We start from the raw sequence: 16,629 nt of genomic DNA, 5'->3' as shown, positions 1-16,629 counted from the left end.
CGTTTGATTTATGGCGGTTAGGTACGTACACCCATCGAAGAAGCGAATAAGGCCCGGCGTGATCACAATGCCCCTACGTAGGGTATCACCGTAAGGAAGAATTAGTACGTCGCCATCCACAATGTCGGTGCAATTAACACTTATAATTTCTTCGATGTATGGCTGAAGTACATAATCTGACTTGGTGACTAGGCGGATGCGTCCATTTTGTTCATGCGGAGAAGAGTCAGTGGCATTTAGATGCAGGAGGCGCTGATGACATGATATGAAAGCGGACGCAGAAGCCAAGAAATCCCACCCAAGAATGAGAGCGTGGGTGCACTCACGAAATACCGCGAAAACAATGCTATGGCGAATGCCTTCTATGCAGACACGAACGGTACACTGTGCAAGTGGACGAATGAGAGCGTTGGTTGCCGCACGAAGAGGTGGGCCGCCATAAGGTGTGGTGACTTTTCGAAGGCGGGAACAAAAATCAGCACGAATAATCGAAACGGCAGCGCCAGTGTCTACAAAAGCCTCAACACGTACACCTTCTACAAACACTACTATCAAATTTGATGGCCGCTCTGGAGGAATTGTTAGCTGTCCAAGGGATGCAGTTTCCCCTCCTAAAACTGCATTGGGGAGTTTTCCGCGTGAGCGTTCGTGGAATGGGAGGCGGGCCTTATAGGCGACACTGAACGGCGACGTGGCGAAGGCGACCTGCGGCGAGACGTACGGGAATTCTCAGGCATGTCCGTATAGTAAGTAGGTGACGGTGAACGGTAATAGGACGATCGGGAGTGTCGCCGTAAGTAGTTCATGGTCGGACGGAAGTTTCGATGTTCTTCGGGAGCGTAGCCGCGTTGTTCGTCTTGTTGGCGCCTTCGACAAAACCGAGCGATATGTCCTCGATAGCCGCAGTAGTAACAGATTGGTCGAGGTGGGCGCTGAGGTGCGTAGTAAGGGGGTGCACGCACTGGCGGTGATAACGAAGCCACAGGCGTATGGTCTGCGGTTGTAGGCACAGAAACGGTGGGTGCGGCAGAGATCGCGGCAACTTCGGTGTACGTGCGCGTCTGGCGCACGCAAGGACTGTTGGAACACGTCGCACGCGATGCGGAGGCGATCTCTTGTTTAATCAGGTCTCGCAAGCTATTTTTTTCAGGAGGGGAAGTAACTTCCACAGCACAGGAAGAGCAGCACCCGTGCAGCTCTTCACGAACGATGTCGCGAATAAGCGCACACAAGTCGAGGGGTGCAGGCAAAGGAACGTCGGTGTCATTGTAGCAAAGGCGAAGAGACTGAAGCTCGTCAAGTCGCTGACAGATGGTTATCACGTCCTGGGTGGTGGCAGGATTTTGCGTGGCAAAGGCGTTAAAGGCGACGTTGTTAATGCCTTTAATAAAGTGGCGTATTTGGTCGTTTTCAGACATGTCGGTGTTAACGCGCTTGCACAGTGCAAGGACATCCTCAATATAAGAGGTGTAAGATTTACCCAGCACCTCCACCACTTGTGAGGAACCGGTTTATTCGGCCAGGCTCGAGCCAAATCACGCGGATGATGACATTTTTAGATGAAGAAGATGTACAGGTGATGATGATTACAAAGAGAATAAAGAGTCATTCGCTTGTCGCGCTCACCATATGTATATGAATTTATATATATCATATAAATAATGAAGAAAAAAGGAAAACACAATAACTTGCGAAACATGCGCATACTCCAATATTGGAAAAGGCAAGTTTGTTATGTGAACATACTTCTAATTTCTTTTTTTGTGTGGAATACAACATCTTTTCCTTGCATTTCGAAATAGTTTAATGTTGTTGGGAGGATGCGTCGGGTGCGTTGTGTTCCATAGTGTGTGCGTGAGAATGGAACGTGCCAAGACGGTTGATATCGGTTATGCTAAGAAATTGCGTGTTGTGTAAGGTTCGCGAGTTTAAGAAGTGTGTCCGATTTCCCGAGTGCTGCCTTTTTGTAGCAGCAAAGCATTTTGTAAGTATATAGATCTGATATTTTCGCAATTTGATGCTATTTGAAAAGAGGGACGGTGTGTTCTAGAAATGAAGCATTTGAAATAAGTCGAACCATTTTATTTTGTAACACGCTGAGTTTTGACATATTAAAGGCTGTAGTTTCACCACATACCAGGAAGCAATAACATAGGTGGGAAATGAAAAGCGCATCGTAAAGTAATCTCTTTATTTTAGTAGGTAGTATGTGTCGATGACGGCTAATTAGTCCTACAGACTTAGCCAATTTCAGTGTAACCGCGTTTACCTGGTCATTCCATGACATGTGCTCGTTCAGGTGATGCCAAGCATTTTAACGTTATTTTTCAATGCGAACAGTGAACGGACCTAGGGCAAGCTCCTGGGGTACTACAGCTAGCGCGCCACGAGCACGATATATACCACACTTAGTTTTGGCTTGATTCAATAAAAGGCTTTTCGCCTTGCACCAGTCATTCAGCTTCGAACAGAACGTACTTGCTTCAGCTTGAATGCTACATAATTCTTGTACTTTAAAAAAGGCAGTGCAATCATTGGCGTAAATGATGAACTGACAAGTGGTGTTTATTTGATTAGCGTCAGAAATTCCAAACATTCTAAACAAACACCCAACTACATTACATTTTCTGGAAGACGGAATTTCAGCTAGATCATTTTAAAAAATAAAAGAATTTCTAGTGGATGAAAGCGATGCTTTTCCTGATTTTTCAAATTTGTAGTTAATGATGTGTTTGTATTCGTTGCACCTTGTTCATTATTGTCCCTTCTCCTGTTGTTTATTATACTCTAATTTGTCTTGTAGAGCAACTCGATTTCCTAGTCAAGATGTCTCTTGTTCATTTATTTGATAAAAAACATGCATTTGTTTGTATTTGCCACCACTCGAATATGGACTAATTATATTTCTATTCTTTGATTCACACGTCTGGCAGTTCCCGTTCGACTATGGTACCCATGTAAGATAACACGTGATGTTGTAATTTTCTGTGTACTGTACTTTCGGTATGTTTCTGCTTTGCTGCCAGGGTGGCACGACCAAGTCAGGCATTTACTTAGCCTTTAGTCGTGTCCCCAGAGGAAATCTTGTTCAATTTTGCCTTGAATAAAGCAAACCAAACCAAACATCAATAATGTAAAACAGGAAAAGCATTGGCCTTAAAATACTGCCTTGTGGTACTCCACAAGAGATACGCCTGAGAAGTGATCTGTGAGTGCCTATTTTGGTAATTCACATAAAAAACAGCGCCAATAACGAGGGACAAGAGAAAGAAGGAGACAGATAGCGGCACTGACTTACAACAAGATTTATTTGCTAGAACCGCACAATATATACTTGGGCAGTATCTGACAAAAAAAAAGAGAAAAATACAAAACAAAGAAAACATTATCCACCTAACAACCACGTAGTCATCGCCCCAACAAACCATGAACAACACGTGTGCTAACGTTCAGAAGGAAATCGATTTCTTTTTGTGATAGCGCAATCGAAGGCCTGCTGACACATGCACTGCCCAGCCTTTCTTATTCTGCAGCCTCTAAATTTCGCGTATCATCTGGTCCCGATGACGCCTAATGACGGTACAAAGCTGAAAATTGGGGACACAACCGCAGTCTCGGCATTGAATGCCGAGGTGGCCTGAAACTGTAGAGGAGACGTTGTGAGCGTGTTCCTTCAGCCGCTCATTTAAACACCTGCCTGTTTGGCCGATGTACCACTTGCGGCAGGACAGGGGTAAAGAGTACACCACCCCTTCAATGCATGGAACGTACTTCTTCCGATGCTTGATTTTGCAGCCTCGCTCACCCGTGGAACCAGGATTCACGGCCCTGCACAACCTAGCCAGTTTTTCTGGGGCGGAAAAAACCAGGTCTACGACGCTCCTGCTGGCCACTTTTTTTGAGGTTGTGGATGACGCCGTGGATATAGGGAATAACGACGAAATTTCGTTTCTCCCGTCCCTTATCCTTTGTACGGGTTTGAGCATTATTCTCTGGGCTCGTTCTGATTTCTCGGAGTAGACACTCAGCAACGGCGGTCAAAACGTACATCGGGAAACCAGCTTCAGTAAGGCATTTAGGTTGCTGATTAAAGCTGGACTGAATCGTGTGACAGCAGGACCTTCGCAGAGCGTTTGTGTAGCAAGTCTCAGCAATAGCGCACTTCACCACTTTCGAAAGTGCTGAACCGATTGGGAGGATTGGCTTGTTAGCGCGTGGCTCATAGACCCAACACACGTGGGAAGGACTCAATGTTAAAACCAAATCTAGCAACCTGATGGCTCCTCTGTCCGGAACTTCATGTGTTATGGAGAAAGGCACTTACTGAAAATCTCTAAAATGCTAGTCAAAGGCGAACCGTCCGACGAGGTTCCAGCTTGAAACAGCACGCGGAAATCGTCAACATAGCGGAATACTCTCTTAACAGATGTGGATTCCAAGCAATTCTGAATAGCACGATCACGGCTGGCTAAAAATAAATCACTCAAAATGGGCGCAAGGCATGATCCTATGCACACCTTTTGACGCTGCAAGTAAATATGATCGTCCCACTCTGCAAATTTCGCCCTCAGGTAATACTCTAACAGTTCCATAAAACCTTCAACAGATATGTCTACTGCATTCTGATAATTCACTACGCCAAAACTGTCAATGAACCCACGAATGCAAGCTAGAAGCTCACTGTGTGGCGATGAGTAGTACAGATCTTTATTATCTATTGAGCATGCCTGGTAGCGATGAAATTTGTTATCTTTCAGCAAGAAAATCACATCATCGGAACTTTTAGCTAAGAATGGATCGTCTATGTTTTATAACATCAGTTTAATCCGAAGAAATTGTGCCTGTATTTTTTGCCACGAGTTTGCCTCTGATACTATAAGACGGAAAGGACAGTTAACTTTGTGCATTTTCGCGTACAGAAAATTGCCATGCTAAGGTTTTTCTCGCCATCCATCTTTTTTGCGAAACCATGAAGACTCATTCCTTTACAGAGACTTTTTGCATAGGTTTTAACCTACGGAAGCGACATATTAGCTTGCGGCTGAAAAACAGACAGAAGCACTTCACCTGTTTTTTTCTTATAGATTTAATTCGGAATAATAACAAAACCTCCCTCCTTATCTGCTGCTACCAAGGACAATGACTTATACTTCAGGAAGGATTTTACCTTCTTTACAGGAACCCTGTTCAAGCCTGCTCTATGGTTACAAAGAATGTCACAACCCTCAGAAACCCACCTCTCAGCACAATCAGCAGGTACCTTCCTAAAAATGCTGCGGACAAGGCCCAGACGTTCCGCTCTTGACCTTCTTGGTTCAACAGCATACTTGGCGGCGCCGGTAAGCACACTGCGTATGTTCTCAGGCACAGGCCCATTCACCAGAGAAAGCAATCCTTCCTTGCTCGGGGAGGGCTTTTTTGGCAGAGAAGCTCGTAGTTCAGTCAGCATATGCCGCCAACGAAATACCGCCGCCGCAGTAGCTAGGTCACGGTGATCGAGCCACTTATCGCCTTCATTGTAGTTCGTAGTCCCTCGAAGCGAGAGAAACAAGCACTGCTTGTAGAAACGAGCTTGTCGGTGCCACTCAGAACTAAGGATCTTGAGGAGTCGAAGATCGTGTCCCTGCGAAGGCCTGAAACCGCCAAAGAGCAGTAGAATGTCGGAGGGGGGGGGGGGGGGAGTTGTTTGTACTTGATCAGAGAGCGGTTGTGTCCCCGATTTTCAGCTTTGTACCGTCATTAGGCGTCATCGGGACCAGATGATACGCAAAATTTATGAGGCTGCAGAAACAGAAAGGCTGGGCAGTGCATGTGTTAGCAGGCCTTCGATTGCGCTATCACATAAAGAGATTTCTTTCGGAACGTTAGCACACGTGTCGTTCATGGTGCGTTGCGGCGATGACTACGTGGTTGTTAGGTGGATTCTGTTTTCTTCGTTTTGTATTTTTCTCTCTTTTTTTGTCAGATACTGCCCAAGTATCTACTGTCCGGTTCCAGCAAATAAATCTTGTAAGTCAGTGCCGCTGTCTGTCTCCTTCTTTCTCTTGTCCCTCGTTATCGGCGCTGTTTTTTATGTGATTCATGTCGTACCAACTCGCCCAAGCAACCACGTTAGCTATTTCCGTAAATTGAATTCTTTCGTCTAGGTACGGGCAAAGAAGTTGTGATGCAACTCCCCGAAATCCATAGCATTCTATTTTCTGTAAGAGAATATCATGATTGACACGATCGAAGGCTTTGCTAAAATCGAGGTATAGTCCTACTGTGAATGCTTTGTTTTCTATGTTTTCTAATATGAGCTCTTTTTTGAGCAAAAGTGCGTCCTCTGAGGAACGATTTTATTCTAAATCCGAATTGGTAGGTAGTTAAGAGATTAAATCTTCTACTAAAGTTCGCGATGCGGGTATTAATAACTTTCTCAAGGCGTTTCAAAAAAACTGGCAATATCGAGACTGGACGGTAGTTGGAGAAGCTATTTTTGTCGTCTCCTTTATAAATTACGTTCACTCTGGCAACTCGCATGCTACTTGGCACATCACATGAGATAGCTTTGTTAAATTAGTGTGCGATGACAAGAGCGATCAAATCTAGTATGTACTTAACGGGTTTAAAAACTAATCCGTCTGCGTCGGGTCTACGACTGCTCCAAAGGCCAAAAAAATAGTAATCAACTAAGAAACAGAAGTAGGCTGAAAAAAGAAAGACCATGATAACCATGGAACATCTACAGAAGTGACCGGGGAAGTGTCCGTGTTTCCTATCTGGACAAAAAAGTCATTGAAACTGTTCGCGTGTGTTTCCCCGCTAAGTAACAAATTATCAACCACAATAAAGTCAACGGCGTCTTATACTGGCTTTCTGTTCAAGAGATTATTTATTTTTTTCCAGACTACGCAACTCTTTTGTAGACAGTCATTGTCAAAAATTGTTCTAAAATATTCTTCCTTTGCTTTTGAAATGGCTTTGTTCAATTTGTTTCTGAAACATTTAAATTCCTGCAGCGTTTCGCTGTAGCGTGTCTTAAGGAAAGCCTCAAACATCCTGTTTTTCACGTTGATTAATATTAGCAAGTGTCGTGTGACCCACAGTTTGCGAGCCCTCTTGCACCCGTGGTATGCTTTAACTGGGAAAGAAGCGTAATAACACTGTTTAAATATGTGTAGAAACTTATCGTACGCATTATTCACATCTGTAAGGGCCGTTATCTCACTCTAATTAATGAGCAAAAGTCTTTGCCTAAAATCCTCAAGTGTACGTGTGGATATGTCTCGGTATTCACATATTCACATATTCACAGTATTCACGGTATTCACATTTCACATATAAACTCAAAAAGTGGACGGACGGAAGGCCGCTGTGATAGCTCAGTGATTAGAGCATCGAACGCGTTATTTGAACGTTGTTGGTTCGATTCCTGCTCACGCCTGGTTATACTTCCACCCTCTTTTCTTTCTTATTTACATTCCATTGGTTCTAATAACTTCCGCTGTACAATCCTTGGCATTACTGTCTGTTATAACTCATTAAAATTGTGTCAAAACACGGAAAACGAGCCCTTAGGTATACACTTTATTGGTGGGCTGACGCAACAGTCAGCCTCGCCCACCAGAACTCCAGCACTTACCGGACTGCTGCACTCTTCTGTGAAGCTAAAGTTTGCTTACGGAAACTTCCTGGGACATGGAACGATCTTGCCTTTTTTGACAGTGTTCACTTTTAAGCCGTGAATGTTCGTTCAGTTTTTAATTTTTGTTCGTCTGACGCGACTTCTTACAGGGGGAGGGGGAATCCTGTGACGTAAGAAGGCAGAGATGGTTAGGAGAAGTAGATGAGGAGGAAGTGCTTTTGGAAGAAACATGGCGTATGAGCCAGGCCACGTCGCCCATTCATCGTAGCGTATATATATATATATATATATATATATATATATATATATATATATATATATATATATATATATAAGGGAAAGAAGTGTATACCTAAGGGCTCGCGTTTTTCCGTGTTTTAACACAATATTAATGAGATCTAACAGACAGTAATGCCAAGGAATGTACAGGGGAAGCTATTTGTACCAATGGAATGTAAATAAGAAGAAAAAAAAAGTGGATGAAAAAATAACCAGCCGTGAGCAGGAATCGAACCTACGACCTTCGAATAACGCGTTCGAGCATCGAACGCGTTATTCGAAGGTCGTAGGTTCGTTTCCTGCCCGCGGCTGGTTTTTTTTTCATCCACTTTTCTTTCTTCTTATTCACACTCCATTGGTTCTAATAACTTCCCCTGTACATTCCTTGGCATTACTGTCTGTTAGATCTCATATATATATATATATATATATATATATATATATATATATATATATATATATATATATATATATTCAGCAGGAAGTTCAAGGGGTCTGGTACGTATAAAGAACACAAGCGAGTACACGTACGAAAGAGCAATACTTTTATGCCAACGTTTCAGCCGTGGCACGGCCTTCCCTGACGAAGGCCGTGCCACGGCTGAAACGTTGGCATAAAAGTATTGCTCTTTCGTACGTGTACTCGCTTGTGTTCTTTATATATATATATATATATATATATATATATATATATATATATATATATATATATATATATATATATATATATATATATATAGTCCAGTAGATCCTCCATAAGCGGTCACAACGTGGTTTATTTCGACGTTTCGGCCTAGAAGTGTGGCAGCTTCGGCTAGTTGGTATGGCATGACGATAGTTAGCGCGAGAACAAAACGACGACACAGAGACAAGAAGGACACGAAAGACATCTGGCCTTCACCTTCATCAGGATCGAAGTTACAGTTTGTTGGTGCTCAGCTTTATACAATCTCAAATCAGAGGGCAAGGAAAGACGAAAAAAGACAGAAAAGAAAAAAAAGAAAAAAAGAAAAGAGAAAAAGAAAAGAAAAAGAAGAGAAAAGAGAAGAAGAAGAGAAAAACAATTTACTGTTGACTCCCCTCGGGCGCCCCAGTTCCACTCTTCCTTCCGCTACCCCCCTCCACTCTTTCCTCCACTCTTCCCTCCACATCCCCCTTCATCTCTCTCCCCCTTCTCCCCTTCACCTTTCTGATGTCAGCGGTCTGTGTATGTTTCCTTTCACCAACGCATTCCTCCCGATCAGACGGCGCCTCCTGGCACTGGTGGTTCGGTGTGGGGCAAAGAGCCTATTTACGAAGTCCTAAGCCTTTAACTGCTCTTTTTTAGGAAGTCCTAAGCATTTAAGTACTCGGAGTCCCGTAAACAGTTCGTCGTAGAAGGAGGGCTGCCGCGTATTGTGGCCGAGGCTGGTAAGCGGGTATTTTAGGAAGTTCTAAGCCTTTAACTACTCGGCGCCCTGTCAACAATTCGTCGTAAAAAGAGGGTGCCCCGTATTGCGGTAGAGGATGGTAAGCGGGCGCAATGCGAATTCCTTACCCGCTTCTGGATTACGCGTGTAGTGGAGGCCTCTCGTCTGTGCACAGGGTTACTGTTGGGCATGTCATGCATGGCACAATTGATTGGGTAGTAAAATAAAACAGAAAACAGACGACACCTGCACTTAGGAAGAATAGTTACACTTGGAATTGTTTAGGTTTATCCAGTGCCCTTCGCAGCTGCAGTGCCGTGAAGTCATTTACTATTTTCGTTATTGTCGTTATTGTTTTCTAATGCTTTAATTGCTGCAAGTGTACCAGGATTCTCATTCATTCCTCTATCGAGGGTGTTAAATCGGTGGATAAGGCATGACTCTCATTGTTCACATCCTCGATTTGATTTAAATCCCGTCTCTTAGAGCGTTACTGATAGTTTGTCGCATGCAGGCCGGGAAGATTGAAAAGTTTTGATGGAGATAGACTTGGGGCTGATTTCGCATGGGCTCTTTGATTATTGAAGCGAACCCTAATCGGTGTTTCTGTTTGTCCAATGTACTGCATACCACACACGTTGCATTCGAGTAGGTATACCGCATTAGGGGAATCGCATGTTAGGTTCCTTGTATGTTTATCGAAAACTTGGATGGTTGCTGGTTGCTCTGTGCATTTCTCGCATCGCCTTACATACAAGACATCGTGGCTTTAAACAAGGTCGGCATGAATTATTTGTTAATTTGAGAGTGGACAAGTCTGTTGTTGAGGTTACGTGGTCTCGTCGGTAAACGGTGCCTGGAGCGAATGGGAATGCGCGTTTCAGACGTTCACTTTGTTCCAGAATGTTGTAATGTCGTTTAAGAATTTTGTTTACATTGGGGAAGTTTGTGCTGTAAGTCAAGCAGAGGTTTGTTTGTTGTGGGTCTTCTCTTGGTGGTCGCTTCATAAGTAAGTCTTCACGCTTTAGTTTTCTCGCTTTTTGAACAGTGTCAATAATTACATGTGGGGGTATTTTTGTTTCTCGAGCTTAAGTTTTAGCCTCTGTGAGCTTGTGTCAAAGTCAGCGTCTCTAGAGCAGATTCGCTTAAACCGGTGAGCCTGGCTGTATGGAATACTGTTTTTACAGTGGCGTGGGTGATCGCTTTGGTAATCGAGGTATTGTTGTCGATCTGTTGGTTTGCGATATAGGGTGGTAGAGAGCTTTTCTTCTTCTATCGTTATGGTAACATCAAGAAAATTTACGGTAACTTGCGAGTATGTGTGTGTGAAGTGTATGTTCGGATGTACAGCATTGTAAGTGTGGATAAAGCTAAGAAGTTCGTCCTCGCTGTGGGTCTAAATAAGAAAGATGTCGTCTATGTATCTTCTGTATAACATTGCTTTCAAGGAACTTTGTGCGAGAAATTCAGATTCTAGCTTTCCCATAAATATGTTGGCATAATTAGGTGCCATTTTGGTGCCCATAGCGGTCCCGCTGATTTGTCGAAAATACTCTTGGTTAAACTCGAATGAATTTAATTCGAGGACCATCCCCGTCGACGTTGCAATGGCAGAGATATCGGGGGTGTTAGATTGTCTATGGTTTGTGTACATGTTTTGTAATGCAGCTATGCCATCATCGTGAGCAATATTTGTATATAATGAAGAGACATCAAGAGTAACCAAGTACGAGTTTTTCGGCACAGACAGACCTGCAATGTCTCGAAGAAAATGTGTGGTGTCTTTTATGTACGACACGAGGGTGCATGGAATGTGGCTTATTAGTTTGTCCACGTACCCTGATATGGGTTCAGTTATTGTACCGATGCCTGATATGATTGGTCGACCTTGGTTACCGGGTTTATGAATTTTTGGGAGGATGTAGAAGCGACTTGGAGGGTATGCTGCTCGCATTAGATTGTGATCAGTGTTGGTTATCTTTTCTGCATCCAACCGTTTCTTTAGTTCTGTTGATACGATACGTTTGTATTCGTCTGTCGGATCACCTGGGAGGCGTTCGTAAAATCTTGAGTCGTCTTGTTGGCGGTATGCTTCTTGTAAGTAGTTGGTTGTATTAAGGACTACAATTGCTCCTCCTTTGTCAGTGGCTTTTATTGTTATGTCTGTCCTAGATGCCAAATTTTTCATACTTATTTTTTCAGATTTTGTCAAGTTTTCTCGGTTTCCTTTCTGCCTGTGATATTCGTGTACTATATCTTTCATTACTGCGGTGATATAAAGGTCCAAGCATTTGTCTCGATTACTGTTCGGTGTCCAATGATTTGATTTACGACGGTGAATTGTTTCGTGGTTAGAAGGCCTGTCCAAGAAATATTCGCGCAACCTTAAGCTTCGAGCAAAGTTGTCGAGGTCTCGGAGCAAGTGGAATTCATCGAAAACTTTTGTGGTCGGGCAGAAGCTTAGTTCTTAGATAGCAGTTTTTCTTCGTCAGGTGACAAGCTCGTGTCCGATAAGTTTACAACCACAGTGTCACAGGGTGTGTTCCTAGATGGGTGCTCGTTTGTACCATTAGTGATTTCCTGGGTGGTGGTGTTGTAGTGATAAAGAACTATATCAGGAAACGTGGCTTTGGGCACATGGTTTCTTTTGAGTTTACGAATTTTTGTGGTCATGATGGCTTGGTAGATTATTCTGTTCAAATTCTGTTAATCGCGTGATTTCTTCGTTTGATAAAGTGTTGTGACGGAGAATGGTGTTGGTCATAGCGACCAGTTTCTTTACCTGCTTATCACTCTGATTAGGAGCGATTTCTGTTAATTTAGGAGATGCCTCAAGGACGACGTTTTTCCATGTTAATTGGTCGTGTTCATCTAGATTTGTAGCGGGTGGTGTGAGGGAGAGTGTCATACCCTTGGGGGCTATTCTAGCACGAAGGTACACTTGCAATGTCGATTTATGCATTTCATGTCTATTTCGTTTGTCATCAAGTTTTCGTACTTTAAGGAAAGTGGCACTGCAACTGGGAAGCGATGAGCTGGACTTACATTTCAGAAGTCAATCTTCTTTTGGGTGCGGGGATGGCACGGATGAGGTGTGCAGGTTGTAGTTATGTCCGGCAGGCCTTCGTCATTGTAGGGAGCATTTCGGCGTTGGGCTCCCGGCGAACGTATTCGTTCGCAGATCCGGGGTCCGCAATAGGGGGACGCGGTTTCGTAGTTCGGCAGGCTTCCCTTTGAGGAGTGGTGTAGTGGTGCAGTCGTGTAGTGCTTTTGGTCTCGACATCCGCAATGGAGGGACGCGTGTTGGCTGTTCAGCAGACTTCCCCCCTAGTAGTGGTGCGCTGTTGATGATGGTGAGGGGGTGCTTGTGGCTCGCGTGAGTCATAGTTTAGCTGATCGTCGGGAACTCATCTGTGATGTTGGGTGGGTGTGGGGCTCCTGGTGTATGTTGATATGCAGAAGTTTTCTCGTAGGTGTCTTGTTGTGTTGAACGTATATTCACGGGAGCTGCTGGTTGAGTCGACCACCCCGTGGTAGCTTCGAAGTCTCCGCGACCGAGTGCTTTCTTGAGGGTTTCGGCAATCATAGCGACACCCATAAAACTCTGAGGAAGCCCATCCGCAGCAAAAAAAGTGTCTTGGTGGCAACTGCTCGAATTGGTAGTCAATGTATGACACCTTGCTGGGTCTTCGGCAGTAGGCCTTGACTGTCTCGTTGAATTGACGAGCGTCCCGGTTGAAGCGGTGCACGAATTGTTCGTTCGATCGTTCTAGGTGTAGGTTGAGGGAACAGGGCAGCACGCATGAAACAACGAGCCTTTCGAGTTCCTGGCGTGGCCGAAGTGTGTTGTTCACTAGGCGGCGAAGGCGGTGTAGTGATTCCTCTAGTCCGTTCGACGCCAGCTCGCTCGTACTGACGTGAAAAACGAGCGTGGTCACAGATCGTGGTATGCCAGCAAGCTCTTTCTCGATGTCGAATGTGGAGGCTCCGCGGATGGAAAAGATCGCAGGTGTCGCCTTCTCATGCGGGTTGAAATGCCGATATAAATACCTTGTTTGCGAGTTTCCGATGATGGCTGATGTTGGTGCATGTTCAGGGAAATTTTGTGAGACCTGCTTGACTGGAGGTGCGCGTGTGGCCGGTCTTGTGTAGGTAGGCATGGTGGTTGAGTGGCCGTAGCGTTGCATATAGTCCAGTAGATCCTCCGTGAGTGGTCGCAACGTGGTTTATTTCAACGTGGTTTATTTCGACGTTTTGGCCTAGAGTCTGGCCTTCATCAGGATTAAAGATACAGTTTGTTGGTGCTCAGCTTTATACAATCTCAAATCACAGGGAAAGAAAAGAGAAAAAAAGAGAGAAAAGAAAAAAAAAGAAAAAAGAAAAAGAAAATAAAAGAAAAAGAAGAAAAAAGAGAAAAAGATGAGAAAATACGGTGAACTCCCCTCGGGCGCCCCCCTTCCACTCTTCCTTCCACTTCCCCCCTCCACTCTTCCCTCCAATCTTCCCTCCACATCCCCCCCTTCACCTCTCTCTCCCCCTTCTCCCCTTCACTTTTCTGATGTGAGCGGTCTGTGTATGTTTCCTTTCACTAATGCATTCCTCCCGATCAGACCGCGCCTCCTGGAACTCGCGGTTCGGTGTGGGGCAAAAAGCTTTTTTAGGAAGTCCTAAACCTTTAACTACTATTAATTAGGAAGTCTTAAGCCTTTAAGTACTCGGAGTCCCGTAAACAATTCGTCGTAGAAGGAGGGGTGCCGCGTATTGTGGCAGAAACTGGTAAGCGGGCATTTTAGGAAGTTCTAAGCCTTTAACTACTCGGTGCCCTGTCAACATTTCGTCGTAAAAAGAGAGTGCCCCGTATTGCGGTAGAGGATGGTAAGCGGGCGCAATGCGAATTCCTTGCCCGCTTTTGGATTACGCGTGTAGTGGGGGCCTCCCGGCTGTGCACAGGGTTGCTGTTGTGCATGTCATGCATGGCACAATTGATTGGGTAGTAAAATAAAAGAGAAAAAAGACAACAGCTGCACTTAGGAAGAGTAGTTACACTTGGAAGTGTTTTGGGTTGTCCAGTGCTCTTCGCAGCTGCAGTGCCGTGAACTCAGTTACTATTTTCATTGTTGCCGTTATTGTATTCTAATGCTTTAATAGCTGCAAGTGTACCAGAATTCTCATTTATTCCTCTATCAAGGGTGTTAAATCGGTGTATAAGGTATGACTCCCGTTGTTCACGTTCTCGATTTGATTTAAATCCCGTCACTAAGCGCGTTACTGATAGTTTGTCGAGTGCATGGTCGGGAAGATTGAGATGTTTTGATAGAGGTAGACTTGGGGCTGATTTCGCATGGGCTCTGTGATTATTGAAACGAATCCTAAATGGTGTTTCTGTTTGTCCGAGTTACTGTATACCACACACGTTGCATTCGTGTAGGTATACCACATTAGAGGAATCGCATGTTAGGTTTCCTCGTATGTTAATCGAAAACTTGGATTGCGTGCTGGTTGCTTTGTCTGTTTCTCGCATCGCCTTGCATACAAGACATCGTGGCTTTAAAGAAGGGCGGCATGAATTATTGGGGGGTGATGTGTTAATTTGGGAGTGGAGAAGGGTGTCTTTGAGGTTACGTGGTCGTCGGCAAACGACGCCTGGAGCGGATGGGAATGCACGTTTCAGACGTTCACTTTGTTCCGGAATGTTGTAATGTTGATTAAGGATTTTGTTTACATTGGGGAAGTTTGTGCTGTAAGTCAAGCAGAGGTTTGTTCATTGTGGGTCTTCTCGTGGTGGTCGCTTCATAAGCACTTCCTAAAAAAGCTATTTTTTGCCCCACACTTAACCCCCAGTGCCAGGAAGCGCCGTCTGGCCGGGAGGAATGCGTCAGTGAAAGGAAACATACACAGACCCCTGACATCAGAAAGGTGAAGGGAAGAAGGGGGAGAGAGATGAAGGGGGTTGTGGAGGGGAGAGTGGAGGGGGAAAGTGGAAGGAAGAGTGGAAGGGCGGCGCCGGAGGGGAGTCCACCGTATATTATTTTTCCCTTCTTCTTCTTCTCTTTTTTCTTCTTTTTTTCTTTTATGTCTTTTTCCCTCTTTCCTTGCCTTCTGATTTGAGATTGTATAGAGCTGAGCACCAACAAACTATATCTTTATTCCTGATGAAGGCCAGACTCTAGGCCAAAACATCGAAATAAACCACGTTGAAATAAACCACGTTGTGACCACTCACGGAGGATCTACTGGACTATATGCAACGCTACGGCCACTCAACCACCATGCCTGCCTATATATATATATATATATATATATATATATATATATATATATATATATATATATATATATATATATATATATATATATATTGTGGGAGTAATAATTCAATGGGCCAGTTAGTCTTTGTGAAGGTAGGGGATATGGCACAACGGGAGCGTTGTCAACAAGGATAAATATATTTATTTTCCAACAGTTTCGGGAGGGGCCCTCTTGTGCCATATCCCATACCTTCACTATACATCTATATATATATATATATATATATATATATATATATATATATATATATATATATATATATATATATATATATATATATATATATATATATATATATATATATATATATATATATATATCGATGTATATATAGACGGAAGTTCCCTAAACGTGCACCAACACCAGCCATCATCGCAAAGAAGGTATTTACATCGGCATTTCAACCCGCATGAGAAGACGACACCTGCGATCTTTTCCATCCGCGGAGCCTCCACATTCAACATCGAGAAAAAGTTGCCGATATATCACGATCTGTGACCACGCTCGTTTTTCACGTCGGTACTAGCGAGCTGGCGTCATACGGACTAGAGGAATTGCTACACCGCCTTCACCGCTTAGTAAACAACAAGCTTCGGAGACACCAGGAACTCGAAAGGCTCGTTGTTTCATGCGTGCTGCCCCGTTACCTCAACCTACACCTGGAACGATCGAACGAACAATTGGTGCACCGATTCAACCGGGACGCTCGTCAAATCAACCAGACAGTCAAGGCCTACTGCAGAAGACCCAGCAAGGTGTCAAACATCGACTTCCAATTCGAGCAGTTGCCACCAAGACGCTTTCTTGCAGCGGATGGGCTTCATCCGAGTTTTATGGGTGTCCCTTTGAATGCCGAAACCCTCAAGAGTGCACTCGGTCGCGGAGACTTCGAAGCTGCCATGGGGTGGTGGACTCAACCAGCAGCTCCCGTAAATATCTGTTCAACACAGCAAGACACTCACGACAAGAACTCTCCATTTCAACATACACCAAAAGCCCCACACC

The 16,629-nt window shown here is 44.2% G+C and overlaps 1 long non-coding RNA gene across 1 annotated transcript in view; it reads left to right on the top strand.

Moving 5' to 3' along the window:
* Positions 1-5,317, top strand: part of LOC142785005 (uncharacterized) — an 85,738-nt gene extending 80,421 nt beyond the window's left edge. Inside the window, exon 3 of the long non-coding RNA XR_012888816.1 lies at positions 5,179-5,317. This is a non-coding gene — a long non-coding RNA (uncharacterized LOC142785005). The remainder of the gene's footprint in view (positions 1-5,178) is intronic.
* Positions 5,318-16,629: the final 11,312 nt, after the last annotated feature.

This window comes from Rhipicephalus microplus, unplaced genomic scaffold, assembly GCF_043290135.1.
Source record: "Rhipicephalus microplus isolate Deutch F79 unplaced genomic scaffold, USDA_Rmic scaffold_16, whole genome shotgun sequence".
Lineage (NCBI taxonomy): Eukaryota > Metazoa > Arthropoda > Arachnida > Ixodida > Ixodidae > Rhipicephalus > Rhipicephalus microplus.
Note: the sequence above shows the minus strand (reverse complement) of the source record. Positions and strands in the feature narration are given on the sequence as shown.